Source organism: Poecilia formosa, unplaced genomic scaffold (assembly GCF_000485575.1).
Source record: "Poecilia formosa unplaced genomic scaffold, Poecilia_formosa-5.1.2 Scaffold156, whole genome shotgun sequence".
Classification (NCBI taxonomy): domain Eukaryota; kingdom Metazoa; phylum Chordata; class Actinopteri; order Cyprinodontiformes; family Poeciliidae; genus Poecilia; species Poecilia formosa.
The window spans coordinates 803,859-819,037 of NW_006800095.1; the positions used below are offsets into that span (position 1 = coordinate 803,859).

General features: G+C 39.5%; 1 protein-coding gene across 1 annotated transcript in view; it reads right to left on the reverse strand.

The window, feature by feature from the left end:
* The window catches only part of LOC103146336 (protein tyrosine phosphatase receptor type M), a 205,350-nt gene that overhangs the window by 188,553 nt on the left and 1,618 nt on the right, over positions 1-15,179 (reverse strand). The window lies entirely within an intron of this gene.

The window sequence follows — 15,179 nt, forward strand, 5'->3', positions numbered from 1 at the left end:
CTGGAGTTTATGTTGGTCAACTTAAAAAAAGGATGACATAACTAACATTCTTTAGTAAAGACTGTGGCATATTTCTTATAATCAAAAATATTAATAAAATGAAGGCAACCACACTGGAAATAATAAGACGAAGATTTCAGAAATTTCATGCGTATTCAGCAACATTAACTCTCGTTGGCTTCACGTGACTAACCACAGATCAGAAATGGTTCAAGTGGTTAAAAACGGTAATTACCACTTTTAAAAGTATCTCCCTGCTATGAGGAAAAGTGACTCTCTCTGTTTTTTTTACTTGCCAGAACAAAACCCAGCAGCCTGATGAAGAGAGACTACAGGTTCATCCCAGACAAACCTGGCTCTGTGAAAGCGAGGTGGAAAAGAGATGGACTTGACAAGGCATAATGAAAGGGAGAAGATTGAAAAGGAAAACTGCTGCATAGAAAATGTGGTTACCAGGTTACCAGGGCTATCTTTGCTCAGGAAGTGAGGGTTCCATTTGCAGGATTTTGATAAGGAGGATGTCGGTGTTCCCTCCCTGTGTGTGTTCTACAAATGAACATGACAAGCTTAATTCGGGCAGTGCGACGCCGGACCTGCTGTCCTGGGCTGTTCGTCCTGACAGTCTGGTTCCTGCCTCTCCCGTTCCTTCACTCCACGGTGTCACCAATTAGCCAAGGCCCTGGTTTCATTAAGGCGTCGGCGCTGCAGCCGGCTGCCTTCTGTCACGTCCCCGATAATAAGCCAGAGATGGATCTTACACTAACACACTGAGACGGCTTGGAAAACACAACTCAACCAAACTGGCAAAGGCATGTTGGACACTAACACACCCCTTGAGTTTGCGAATGCACGTTTGGATGCAGACAATATATCAGACGATTAAAAGAATCTAAATATTAAAATGTAGAAATGCTAACAAGCAAATGAAAATTGTTTTAAAGCCTACATAAAACATTAAAGTTGCATCAAATGTAACTTTCATTTACTGGACATGACTTTATGAGACACTGCTCATTTTGTTTTAGTATTCTTTGTATTTAAAGAATACAAGACAAGGTGACGCTTGTCTTTCAACAACTCTCATTCAAACCACTATCTGCCCAGTCAGAAGGTCAGTAACAGGACTTTTTATAAAGTTGTTCTGTACCTTCAAACAATGCATTTTAGCCAGATGTAACTTAAGTAGCTTTACCATTCATTTGCACAAATACCACTGTTTGTACTTGGGCTTGTTTTTCTTGTAGTCAGAAGACATTTTTGTATTATTTTCAATGAAAATACAAACAAATTACCTGCAATCTAGAACCAATATTTACATCCAAAGTTGGATCTGAGAAAGACATAGAAACTAACCATGTTCCAGATGCAAGCCCAAATCCTACGGGATGATTCAGTTTTTCTAATCAGGTGTCAAACTAATTCTTGCAAAAGTAGCTTATAGCAGTTTGTCTATGAATTACGTGTTCAGCAGTAAAGGAACATGTTCACAAAAAGAGGGTGTAAATCTGTTTAAGTGCATGAAAGGTTTAATGACTGCCAGAAGTGCACACAATATGTTTATTACTGCATCTGTTACTGAATAAAAAACATGACAGCCATGTTCTATTTTAGAGTTTGGTAAAAAAAAAAAAAACCTCCATTTCTCTTTTGAGATTTAAACTTCATTGGGTCTTCCTGTTTATTCTTCAAAATTAGAAAATTACTTGAGGCAAGTTGTGAGACCTGAAAATATGGAAAATAGTAAAAAAATTTCTTAAGACTTCATGTAGTGGCAATTTAGGAGTCCATGAGTGTTTGTACAAGTCAAGGCACAACACACCTTTGGGACTATCGACGTATGTAAAAGATACATATCGGGAGTTGGAAAAAGTTGGACTAATTAAAACAGGCAGTTGTACACGCTTTTGGACAGAGTCAGAAGTATTCACACATTTTATTTATTTCCGGGTGTTTGTGGTCCCTAACCGTCACAAATTATGGGGGTTCACTGTATTTGGTGATTTACTACTTTAACTGTTGCACATCTGAACAAGAAAACTATCTCAAACTGATTAGATCAATATTAGCGCTTGGAAACAACAACAATGAGGAAAACTAACATTGCACCATTTTGAATTAGACTCAGAACAGCTACTGAAGGAACCTAGGGATGGTTTGGCTTTCTGAAAATGTTAATTAAATCAGGAGCTACATAATTAAAGCATATCTTTCTAGACAACTACTGGCTGCTTTCAACACTCAATCGTTCACAAAAGTTGGAGAAACATTTCTTCCAGGGCCAAATAATGATTGAGGTTTGACACCCTGCCCTCATTATATTTTCAGCGTTTCCAAGTCCAGTCACACAACAGTTTACTGTAAGCTGATCTGTATTCCCCCTGTACATTTCCAGCCACAGCAGCATTACTCTGACAGTTTGCAAAAAGCAGAGCTGAACTGATGTTGGGGTAAGGTTTTCCCCAAAGGAAACTGGTGACTTGAATGGGGGGAAGATTTTCAGATACACAGGTGCTGCTGAATATTAGTCTCACACCAAGAAGTCTGGGCTCATGGGAGTGAATTATTCATTTTCCGAACCCAGACTGTGCACCTCTGCCTTACCAAGACACTGTTTGATGCTGCTGCAAAACTGAAGCTGGGCCAAAGATGAGCCACGCTGCCCATTGGAGGAAAAGCAAGCATAGCATGGAAAACGGACTGAAATCAACATTTAAATCGGCTCATGTTCACGTAATCACAAAACGTAGTAATTCCTATTCTCAAATTACTCAACTCAGCTTGCTGTGGAAACCAGCGTGCGAGTCCGCAAAGTTCAGTCTAAAGTTGGATGGGTGTATTTCCAAGATAATTTAGTTAGTAATTTGAAAAGTTTTGTGGAAGGTGTTTATTTAGTCAGTAAGTAGACAATGGCTTCAGTGGGATAAATGTAGCATCTGGTGCTTTTCGTCTTTAACAGATTGTAAAAACAAATGCTGATATGAAAAATACAGGACCGGTGTGGAAGAATTTAAGTAAAATATTTTCTAATATCCTTTTTTAAAAAATGCAAATATCTTTAAAAAATGGCTCTGAAATTCTTTGACTTCTACATAAAACAAACAAAAAAAACTAAGATAACATTACCTATGAAAATACTCTCGTCTTCAGTCACATAAAATTTTCCATGGCTCTGTTACTGATTTGAAAACATTAAACATTATCTATGCTGCTTATTCTTACTGCAGGTTTAAAGCCTAACAGCAGGCTGACTGCAACGCCCCATCCAGATTCAGTCTCCTACATCGGTGACTCTGAAATGTCCCATTTTCTGACAGAGACTTAAGACTAGAGCTGCACAATATATCAAACTGAAGTAGTCATCACAGTGGAATAGGACTGGAATTAAGCCCTTTGATGGCAAAATTTGGTTATACAGGAAGCCCCTGGATTCAGTATTCAATGATTTATTTTAGGATTATTTAAGGGAAATTCACAAATGTCTTCATAGAGCACATCTAGGTTGGGAATGCTACTTGACATGGTATTGGCTGCAACCCAACCAATCCAGAAACAGTATATTCATCTTCTTTCACTCTCACTGTATCTCCCAGAAGTGGCGGTAAGGAAGGACATGAATGTTAGCTTCTGCAGTTGTGCAAAGATGGTTTCCATTGTTCTTATTTATGCATATATTGGCTGTTAATATGAGCAATCGGTTGAAGGCAGTGTGCCACCAATAGAAAGATTTAACTTTGCGTCACTTCATGGTCCTATACGGTCATACATATTTTAACAGCTAACTGGTTTCCACATTTAAACAGAACCTGAGTTTAATAACTCAGATATCTTTTTAAGGGATAAAATTATAATTTGATGTTAATACCGATGAAGAAAACTTTGTGGAACATATTTATTTTTCCCATATTTGCAAGTGTTGAAGTCTATCTTGAGAGAATATGAGGAGAGGACAACAGATTTCCACTCTGAATTGAAGTAGTGGCATTATACATTTCGCCAGCAAGAACAATTAACAGAATTCGGCACTTTCAGATATCTTGCCTTTTGATTTTTAGCTCAAAGCAAGTGCAGGCACCAAAGTATTGGCTTTCACGTACTGCAAAAAAAAAAGAAAAAAAAAAAGACTCTATTCATAATGTGTCCCATTTAAACCTGTACTGACTTCCCTCAGCTGGGACTCTATGTTGGATGGTGTCCCATTTAGAAATGAGGGAATGGCAGAATGGAAGATTTGCTTGAAGACTTAATATAAAAGGAAAAATGCATGTCAAAATCAAGGGTTCATTTAAAATGGAGAAGAATTGTTTTGCTTTGATATTATTCCTTTTAATCTAATTTCTAAACACAATGTGTTGTGAACTTGGGCCACTCACTACGAAGCCTGACACTAAGGCAGCTGAATTGATGATAATGCTGCTGAAGAGCCAACAGAAGCTTGAAGCTTTCTCCTTTAATTACTCCCCATTTTGATGTTCTAATACCAGCAAGTCTCCGAAATCCCATTCAACTGAATCTATCCCCCTGGCCGACGGCATGCTATCATTACAATCAACTTGTCAGATTTTGAACCAGTTTGTTTATTCAGATGTGTATTATTCCAAAAACATGTGTTTTCAGCTTCGTTTCCTTTTGCAATTCAGAGCTTCACACAGATTTGTCTAATGACTCCTGCGCCCTGTAATTTCTTTAGCGTGGCAATCTCTGATTACAGGGTGGGAGTGGAGCTTCAAGCCAGGCATCATCTTTTCCAGTTATTGTTTTGCGTTTGCTCCTTCTTTAAGATGAGCCTCGCAGCTGTGTGTCTCGGTGACAGATTTGCGGAAAAAGTGTTTAAAAGTGAAACGGGTGAGCGCGTCGACTTGCTGCTGCACATCCCCGTGGAAGCCGGTTTAAAAGGCATTATTTACTCAAGCACTTTGGAAATTGTTAGAATAGATGAAAAGTGATCCGACACCAGTTGTGCTGGATGTCTCAGAGAGGGCACGAGCCTCCAGTTAGCAGAGCCGTCCCCAGATGGGCTATTAATGCACTTGACTCGTGTCAGATAAGTGAGTTAACCGACTGTCGCAAAGAAAAGAAAAAAAAAAGAAAAATGATTTTTGTTTAAAGGTTTAGTTCCTCGGGAAATCACATTCGTAGAAGAATATCTTTAAAAAGGTAAATTAGGAGCAGTTTGAAAACGTATCCGGACTCCTTTCAACTTTGAACTCATTTTATTACATTAAACTTTTAGTGTATTATTGGGAATTTCAATAATAGACCAACAGAAAGTGGAGCATTACTGTGAAGTGGAAAGTTTTATATGATACATGGTTTTCTACAGTTTTATAAAAATGCCTGTTCTATGCTAAATTGCGCAGGTTCAGCCAGATTGGATGCAGAACTGTGAAAAGCAACTTGAAAGTCTTACAAAAGATTCTTAGCTATATTTAGGTCCAGGTTTTGATTAGGACACATTGATCTAAACTCCCCACAGCACCATGCTACCACCTCCATGGTTCACCCTGTGATGAGAAGAGTGAAGTTTGAGGCTACTTACGATATAATGTATTTTGTTCTCATCTGACGAGAACATCTTCTCTTTCACATGCCTACATGGCTTTAGGAAAACCTAAGGAAGCCCAAATATGTGGTGTTTGTTTGGATCCATGTTAGCCATTGGTGTGACAGTGGCTACTTTTCATTTCTCATTTTAAGCCATTTTTCGGTAGGTTTTCTGTTAGGATATATCCTTTCCATTTTCAGATGATGTACTGAATTGTGCTCTTAGATATTTTAAGGTTGGGATATTGTTTTAAGACCTAACCGAGCTTAAGGCTCTTCAAACTATTTTGAGAAAAATTAAGTGAAAATAAAAGTAAGTAAAAATGACTTTGCGCCAACCAATCAGAAAAAGTCCCAAGAAAACTCGCTAAACTTTGTGGGTGGTCCAAGGGGTTTGAATCCTCTTAAAAGGCGGTGTTTGGTTAGAGCGGGTCAACAGGGCAGTTCTCATCACTTTGTGAATGTTTTTTTCTTTTCTGCCGTTCAAACAGCTGCAGAGTGACCACCATGCATGGTGTGCAGTGTACAATAATGCCATTAAAACCTCTCCTCCTGGGGGGGATCGGTCACATGCTAGTTTGAGCTCAGGGGCCAACACAAAAGACACCCATTTGAAAAGAAGCCAGACCCAGCCGGAGGAGGTCAGAGGGCTGTTTACAGAACAACAGTCTCTTATCGGCTGTATGCCTCCCCGAGGAGTCTCCACCGCGAACAGATAACAGCCTCCAAACAGGCACCGGAGTGTGACCGATAGGAGCATAATCAGGTACATTGTGCTTTGGGAGGAAGAAGTAGAGGATAACGGTGGATAATAGTGTGCACTGCTGTTAGTGGTGCGATCATACGCCAGACGGCTGCTTCTGCATTCAAAAACATAAGGACCAGCAGGGAAATGAGAGACGGATTTGTTCTGGGTTCCCTTCGAAACAGCATCCACGAGGCCTAATGTTTTCCTTCTCTTACTAATAACCCGTGTTAAGCAGGACCACCGGGGCCCAAATTATCCTCAGGGATCGCTTCATTATCGAACAGTTAAATGGTCAATAGGTTCGGCCGAGGCTGCTTTTAGCACAAGGGCAAACAGGCAGCGTAAAAGCCAATGCAAATAACTGGCACTCAAACAAGGCCTAATGCATTAATGACTGCATGACGTGCACTAATGTGACGGCAACAGATTCATACTGACAGTAATGGAGAATTTTGCCTCTGGTAATACTCATAAGGCCCGGATGGGGAGAGGAAGAGGAGGAGGAGGAGGGATGTACACCTGCCTGAGCCTTGACAGAAACCTAATAAATAACAGGAGACAAGGTGAAACAGCAGTAGCAGCTTCTCCTCCCCACTTCGTACCGTCCTCTTCTTCCTCTTCCCACTGCCACCACCTACGCTACCAGCAGCATCAGCCTACGCAGACAGCTTTTTTCTGGAATGAAACGCAGTCACTTCTCCAAGTTGGCTAAAGCTCTTGTCCCACAAAGGAGAGAGCTTGGGTTTGAGTAACACAGTGCTATAAACAAAGTTATTTTCCTATTTTTGCATCTTTTTTTTTTGGCAAAATCAAAAAATTTAAAAAACCAAAAAAAAGGAAAAAACAAAAAAAAAAAAACTGAAGAAAAACAAAAAAAAAGACCGTTTTAATGAATCAAGGTAAACACCTTTGTGAAAAATGAATTTCCCCTTCAATCTCACAACTGTCTGTGTCACCATTGGACTGTTTTATGTCGCTGTGGTGAAATTTTGACCTGCTTTTCTTTGCAGAATCGTTTTAATTTAGCCATACTGGAGGGATTTCATTCACACCACCACATATCAAACTCACTTAAGACCTGGATTTGATTAAACCACTAACACACCTTTTTTTTAAACCAACAGAGATTCTCCTACAGGAAAGCAGAGTTCATAATTTCCTCAACTTCTCTCTTCAGTCTACAGAATAATCAGCCAAAAGTCTTGCAGTTCACCTCAAACATGAGACACAGTTTGGATTTTGCTGTGTAAGTCTCCCATGTTTTTGTTTGTTTGTTTGTTTTACCCAATTTCTTTCTTACTGTTGAACTTAACTGAGACAAGTGCTTTTGATGTTGTTCTGGGTTGTTTTGTGACTTCCTGAATGAGTCTAATGCTAATTTTCGTAGGCCAACCACTCCTAAGACAGGTCGCCATTGTTCCATGTGTTCTCCATTTGTGGATAATGGCTCCCACTTTGGTTTACTGGAGTCAAAAAGCCTCAGAAATTTGCTTGTAGCTCTTTCCACACAGGCAGATGTCAGCGACTTTGTTTCTTGTCTGTTTTGGAATCTCTCAAATTCTGACAACTGGAGCACTAATGCCTGTAAATTGAACTGTAGTAAAAAAAAAAAACTGCTGCTTCTCAGTTGGCACATGGTGTTATAAACAGTTGCAGGACATGACATTAAGCTTCAACAATTCAGGTCAACTCTATACATTTACCTGAATCAAATAGCAAAGTGTGCTCTTCTAAAATCAGCCCCCCCCCCCAGGGTTATGGCCAAACAGTCCTGCATAGATGCAACTGATTGAAGTGCAGGGTCTGAAGATGGGGAGGGGGAGGGAATCTGGCAGGGTTGAGGTCAATTCAATCTGAGTGTTAACTCTCTGGAGCGCCCGCCAGTTATTTCTCTCCAAGACAGATGCGATTCTTGCAACTTTATTATTTTCTTTAAAAGACAAGTGAACTGGAGCATAATGCGGTCTGCAGAGCAGAGGTTCAATGATCAATTAAAGCAGAAGACGGTGATGTTCTGATTTGAACAGCTTCGCCTACTCCTCCCCGACTCCCCTCCTCCAACTCGTCACCGTTAATAACAATCGAGTCCCTCGGAGCATTAATTAGTGAAAACTTCCAGTGTGCCTTGGATTCTCCAAGCCACCTCCCGACGTCTGCAGGCCTCTGTAAACATGATCCGCTGCATATTACAGTTGTTGTTTTTCTCAGACACGGTGATGCGATCACAGGATTGTTCGAGCATGCCTAACACACACACACACACAAACACTTCACGCTCTGTCTCTCACTCTCTCTTCATTAGCCATCCCCTGTGTTGGCCTGCATGCCATTCATTAGCTTTTATCCTTCTCATCTGAAGAAAAGAGGGCTGTGTGTAATTAGTTCATCCTCTGTTTGTCCGGCATGCCTCACACATTATCATTCCACCACAGATAACGCTGCCACATCAGCCTCCTCCAGAGTGAACTTCAAACTATTAACGCCTCTCAAGAATGTAAATAAAATCCGCTTGCAAATCAACAACTAATGATTGAATGTAGAGAGGCCCTCAGGGGATATGAAGATGGTGAACCGCACTGGTAGACTTCCCAACACTTTACCTCATTTGAAAGCACTCATGAAAGGCAGATTTTATACTTGCAGCGCAAACAGTCGCATGTTTGTGTCTGACTATTTTCACATGTTTTGCTGCTGTTGAAAGGAAAGCCAAAAAGTTTTACCTCAACACAATGCAGCCGACACAGCAAGTATGTGGCAGCAGGAGCTCTGATCATGTGAGACCAAAAGTGAACTTCTTGGCACATGGCGATAGCGTCGTGCTTTTGGGGGATGCTTTTCATCAGGACAGAAGTAAACAGGTCAGAGTTGATGGTCAGATGGATGGAGCTCAGTCAGGGTGTCTTTTTAATGCCACCATGAATGAAAATGAAGATCGAAAAAAACTATAAATATAGTGGGTGACTGGGGGATCCTGCTGTGTTGCAGCCAAGCATAGCAAAAACTGAAATTTCCACGGTTTCTTTGTGGCTCTGGACAATTAGCTTTGTGCTTCTCAGTCTGCATGAGGATCTCTGCATCCTTAGCCCCATAGTGCCAAGTTTACAAGTGTTCTTGTACAGATTGCACCTGTTGGCAGCAGAAGTGAATCCTACTGGCAATAAATGTGCAATTAATCCGAAAAAGCTAGCAGCTTTCTGGTAGCCTCACCACATCGAGTCACAGAATGCAGTGAAGATGTCTGCATAGAAATCAAACCTTTGCCAAACAAAAGATAAAAGCCAGGGAAAAAAACCCTACAAAATACAACATGAGATATTCCATTTTTTTCAATCCAAAAATCTAAAATTTTGAACTTTGAAAATCTTTTTTTATTTCTTCCACTTTACAATTATGTGAAACTTTATGTTGGTCTGTCAAATAAAATTCCAATAAAATACAGTAAAGTTTGTGGTTGTCCTGGGCCAGAAGGCGAAAAAGGTCAAGGTGAATGAACGCCTTGTCTGTTTTAGGTGAACAGTAAGGAAATCACAGCCTTTGAGAGGTTCAGTTTTGGGACATTGCAGAAGGACAATGACCTTAAATACACAGAAGCTCCTCCTGAGGTTTTTGTGGGAAATGTGGAACATTTCAGACCAGACAGGTCAGTCATCATGTGCTTAACTTACTGAATCTAAAAGGCAAACCTCCCCGAACAGAAAAATGCTACAAGTGGCTGCAGGTCAAGTGTCTGCTGATTATTAGTCTAAAACATTTCAGACAAAAGGTTCACTGAATTTGATTTATTGTGTATTAGAGATGCACTGATCAGTCTTTATAAGGCAGATACTAATTTCTCGTTTTCCGACGTTAGACGTTCTGATTCAGACTTTTAAATATTAAACAAATATTTTTAAATACTACAAAAGATAATATAAATTTATGGAACAACAAGATTAACCCACTTTAGGATAAAAAGCATATGACTGACTTTCATCAGATTTCTGTAAAATTAAACTCAGTAAAGTGCACTAAAGTACATTTTGTTGACTAATACATTTACAAACTCAAAATGAGATAAATATGATGCATTTAAGGAACAAATGCAAAAACGGTAGATTCTAGTCTCTGACTATTTGATTGGTGTATCTCTTATTTTAATCATTAAACCTTCTAACTTCAAATTAAAGGCCAAGCGGGACGCTCAACATCAAGGCTTATGTGTAAAACCTGGGAATGAAGGCTGGATGCCACACCACTTGGGTCTGAGGAAAAAAAATAATCTAAATCTGCCTTTATTAACTCCTTCACTGCTGGGTTTCATCGGCCTGCAATGTTGTATTCAGCTCCAGCTCTACAGCATGATGAAGTGTTGTTTACTCTTTTCGACGACCTCTCTGCCTTCTGTAACTGATTTCCTGCATTTCCTAGAACCCCTTGTGGCAACTTCTGGAGAACAGAGGTCGGCTTTTTCCATTTTAACCAGGCAGGATAATGTGTCAAACTGGGAGCCCTTTCTTCAGGATAACACGCTTTGTTTTGATGATTAAAACAGTGAAATCTAATATAACAATCTCATGTGTGATTTATGTCGCAGACTCCTGGTTTGGTTCTCAAATGAGAAAACTCAAAGTAAAGCTACCTTTGCAGCTGCTGCATCAGTAGCTGCTGTTCTGTAATACAGCTCTATGTAAAATGTGTAATGTAAACACATATCCAATGGTTACGAAATTACTATAGCATACAGTTATGTATAAAAAATTAGAACAAACAATATGCATAAACTTAGCTCTCTCACAGAAAATTCTGAAAGATGATATCTGAGCCACAGATTTAACCCAAAACTCAAGAGCAGGAGAATGATCCAGAGCACACCAGCAAATCCATTAAAAATGGCTAAAAATAAATAAATATGTTTGAGTAGCCTTGTCAAAGTTTGGACTAAACTTCAATAGAGATGCTGTTGCATGACTTTAACAGGACGAAATGGTTGAAAACTCTCCAATGTGGCTAAATTAACACACTTCTTCAAAGAGGAGCAGGCTAAAATTTATCCACAGCAATATCAAAGACTAGCTGCCAGCTTGATGGCAATTGTTGCTGGGTGGAACAACCAGTTGTTAGGTTTAGGGGGCAATTACTTTTTACATAAGGCCTGGCTAATTTGGATAGCGTTTGTCCGCCTTCATGAATAAAACCACAATTTAAAAACGGCTTCTTTTATTTTTTTATTTTTTGAAGAATAATAAAAGACCGTGTTTTTAGTTGTCATTAAAAAAATCCAGTTTTTCCTTTTGACACAAACCCATAAGTGAAACACATAAGACCGTCTCCATATACTCCAGGCTTCCAAAACAAAAATGTAACAGTAAGTTTTCAAAGTTTAGCCTGATAATTGACAACTCTCCCATGCTCCCCCTCCTCACGTCTACCAGCCACAATCAGTCTTAAGACAGCTCAGCTGACAAACTCAGCAGACCTTTTTCTGGAAATACACACATGAGCGTACAGTGTTTGAACGGCTTCAGTAAATCCACGTGTTTCCACGGCATTCATTATCATCATAATAAAAGTGTCTGAAAAGCAAAGTAACAGAAGAACGCAGACACCTCACTTTCTGCTTTGTGCTATCATCAATCACCACGCAGCGTTTCTCCTCAAACACCAGTTGAAGCCATCATATAAGGAAAATAAAAAAAATTCACATGCATATTTAATTTCATTCTCCAGTGGCTCACACAAAGGAAGCTGCCACCTTTTAGGACACCTTTCGGAAGAAAGTCTCTATTAAATCTGAGTCAGCCGGGAGAGAGAAAGAAGAAAGATGTATAAAAAAAATAAAAAAAATCACAAATGAAAAACTATCTAAATTATTGCCAGACTTCAAATGAAGTGCTGTTTATCTTCTCAAGCAGCCAAAGTGCTGTTTTACTCCCTTAGTCACAGCGTGGATGACAATCAGGATCGGTCAACCAGGACGCCATCAGCGGCAGTCACTCTACGGTGACAAACTGCAGCTCTTCTGCTCTTCCAGCTTGGGCATTACTCTCAACGCACGGCTCGCCCCCATCAGAAAACAAGGCAGGTTTTATGGCTAGCTGGAGAAGGTGGTAAACATAACAAAGTGTGCAGCTCCCTGGAATTTAATGTGCTCGGTCGAAAGACGAAGTATAGATATCAAAGGCCAGGGCTGCTGGAAAAAAAAAAGGCTGTGTTTATAATAAAGAAAACAAGCGCCTTACACAATAAGATTTTTTTAATGATGTTTTTTTTATACTTTGTTTCTGAACAAAGTATAAAACAGAAAAGCAGATGATCCATGGGCTGGTTACTAATGTCAAGGTTTAGAAACCGCAAAATATTTTTTTTAACACACCAATACTAGTTTAAAGTGATTTTAATAGGAACTCTAACCACTGCATCATCATTTAGGCAGTGGTTATTTATACAAAACATGTTAAAGACAACTGCTTTATGTGAAAAACTGACATTATTGTTCCTGCTGGTAATGCTTTGTGCAGATTTTTCCACTTTTTTGGGTTATTTTGACTGACAGACTTGTATAATTTTGGCCACATTGGCACTTACTGAGCAGAATATTATACTTGTATTGCCGTTCGTCGCTTTATAGAGTAACACAAGCGTAACAAAATTCAAAATAGCTTACTTATACATCATAAATACACAACTGTCTTCTCAAGGCACTCAACAAGGACCAACTGATTTAATTTATATACAAAAAAAGTATAGAATTAAATTCAGTTACTGTAAATAAACACCATTTTCATTCTACTAATAATATAATGCAGTCAAGTTCAGTTTACTACGCCATATGATAAGTGTTTCAACTCATGAACTGATGACTTCCTTTCGTTGACTTTGCAGACGTTCCTTATACTACAAATGCATGTGGCAACAGTAGAAGGGAAAGATTTCCTTTTAACAAAAAGAATCATGAGCTGCCATCCCATTTGAAAAGACAGATCAAACACACAGGATGACTGATCCATGACTACTTTCTATGTTGTACAAAATATATTTAGTGTATTTGCTGCATCTCTGACAATGCAATCAAATAGCAGATATACTTACAGTAGTTCTTTCAATGGCTTTGTGTTATTTATCATCAACAATATCTCCTTACTGGAAGGCGAAATGATTAAAAAGGTTGAAAACAATATTAGCTGGCTTTTTTTAGCCTGACCATCTGCTTTGATAGAGTCTGAAGTTGGTTACCAACGATGGGTAGCTACTTTAGTATTAACGCCATGATTATCTGTGTTTTCCAAAAAGAAAATATTGTTTGATGAAAAAGCCTTCTTTGTGCCAGCTAATCAGCAGTGGACAGTGTTGTTTTACTTTATGAACAATACAAGGATTGATAACTAATTACCAATGTCTTTAGCAGCAGAATAAACAATACTTGCATTTCTCTATTTATGTAAATACAAAGAAAACTGGGTTTTTTTTCCCACTTTGGTCTCTCGTACTGGCCCAAACCGAATGCAGACAGATCAGCAAGGTGACACGACAGGAGATTAAACTGATGGAGTGTCATGGCTTCACTCCTCACCAGTAAATTAAAAGACTTTTCCAAAAGGACTGTTGTCTGTGATCGACTCGAGGCGTCCACCGCCACAAGCTCCTGATACTGTGAACAGGAGCTCTGGTTACCTCCGTGATCTAATTATCACTTGAGCCGTTATCGCATGCTCTCCATAACAAACGCCCCGGCTGCTGCACGCTTAGCCTCCACCTCTCCATCCGTGTGTGGCTAATCCGTCACCTACCCGGAGAGAGCGAAATGCGTCCGAATTGATTTCATCCTGGTTTACATATTTACACACACACACGTACACACATACTGTGCAATTAGGAGCACATTTATCGATGGTTTTGGCACCACTGGGAGCCAATGCCGAGCAGCCAGCTCCCAATAAATCTCCAGTTCCCGAGGCTGCCAGCGGGCAAGACTGATAAACCCCACGCAAAAAATGGACTGGGAATACTCTGAGCTTCAGGGCAAGAGAGTTCTCAGTCACTAAAAATTGACCTGAGGTGTTGGGAACAGTTGATGTAAGCCGTGTGTTTATCCTAAACATTTTCCAGAGAATATTTATCAGTATTTTAGTTTGCACCACACTGCCACAATCTGTTTCCAAAGTCTATCTGAACTCTGCCTCTCTTGAGTGCTTTGCCTTCATCATCTGGGTATAATATTATGAGTGTAGCATGCTGCCCCCAACAGGCTCCTGACGAAATGCATCGGCTTTCTGCTGAATCTACACAGCATCCTGCTAACGAGCCAAACCACACATCACAAGTTCAAACCAGAAAAAAAAACAAAAAAACAATGAAACACATTCAGAAATAAGAACAGCCAGCTTCATCTGTTAGAGTGAATTTGAAGCTATGTCTCCTGGCTGCAGGGATCAGCCTCAGTCTGGACATCATTTATCCATTTATTGATTGGATAATATGGGTTAATGTTCCTTTTTTTTTTTTCTCCCACCACATAGATTATGTGACATAGGTGGCAGAGCTGAAATGACCCCATTTAGGGACTTGTAAACATGCATTCAGAGAAATACAGTCACTAAATTTAATAGTATTGTTACAAGAATGCCAGTAAGCCACAATCTGGTGAAAAATCGTCACTCTTTTTACAAATGAACCTTCGGCTCTAACTTATTTGCGTTACGTTTATAATAAAACCGGCCAAATCAAAAGTTAGGAGAAAGTGGCAATGCAAACACCATCGAGAGTCCTGATAAACTTCTGATCAAGTTGATCAGACAAATTAACTACAGCTAAAAACAGCTTGGGCAAAAAACTACAGCGATTTACATGTTTTTCATTTAAAAAGTACATGTTTCCGTTTCTTACTACCCTCTTTTTATGCTTCTGTTGTAGA